General features: G+C 29.0%; 1 protein-coding gene across 5 annotated transcripts in view; it reads right to left on the bottom strand.

The window, feature by feature from the left end:
• Window positions 1-299: 299 nt before the first annotated feature.
• The window catches only part of SYNCRIP (synaptotagmin binding cytoplasmic RNA interacting protein), a 32558-nt gene continuing 32416 nt past the window's right edge, over window positions 300-441 (bottom strand). For all 5 annotated transcript variants that reach the window (XM_008006520.3, XM_008006521.3, XM_008006523.3 and 2 more), the window contains one exon: window positions 300-441. This exon is cut by the window's right edge. The gene's annotated coding sequence lies outside the window, so the exon portion shown is untranslated.

The following is a 441-nucleotide window of genomic DNA, read 5'->3' as shown; positions in this document are numbered from 1 at the left end:
CACCCCATACTCATTTTGTAGGTAAGTTTCAATAACCGGCAAGGCACATTTACATATATTCCAATGAATACTTATTGACAAATTTTAAATTACACTCTATGTCCCAGCTATCCCAGTAACTGACATACAACATACTAAAATGATTTATTTAGATAACAAAAAACCAATTAATGTGAAACATACAGGCTATTGGCAACCACTATTCTAAAATTATGTAAGTACAAATAAACATACTGAAATGTGTGCAATTCTAAGTTTTTAAACCAGAAGATTTCTACACTAACACACATTTATATTAATGACACATAAAAAAAATAAAAACTTTATTACAAAAATAAGTTACACTCGCCTCCAGCTTACAGTATAAAACAATTTTATTTGCAGGAATGCAAAATGATTGTTTGCCATGAGCATTTTGAACATATGACATGTCTAATTTTC

Source organism: Chlorocebus sabaeus, chromosome 13 (genome assembly GCF_047675955.1).
Source record: "Chlorocebus sabaeus isolate Y175 chromosome 13, mChlSab1.0.hap1, whole genome shotgun sequence".
In the NCBI taxonomy this organism is placed as follows: domain Eukaryota; kingdom Metazoa; phylum Chordata; class Mammalia; order Primates; family Cercopithecidae; genus Chlorocebus; species Chlorocebus sabaeus.
The sequence above is the reverse complement of the archived record's forward strand: the minus strand, read 5'-3'. Positions and strand labels throughout refer to the sequence as shown.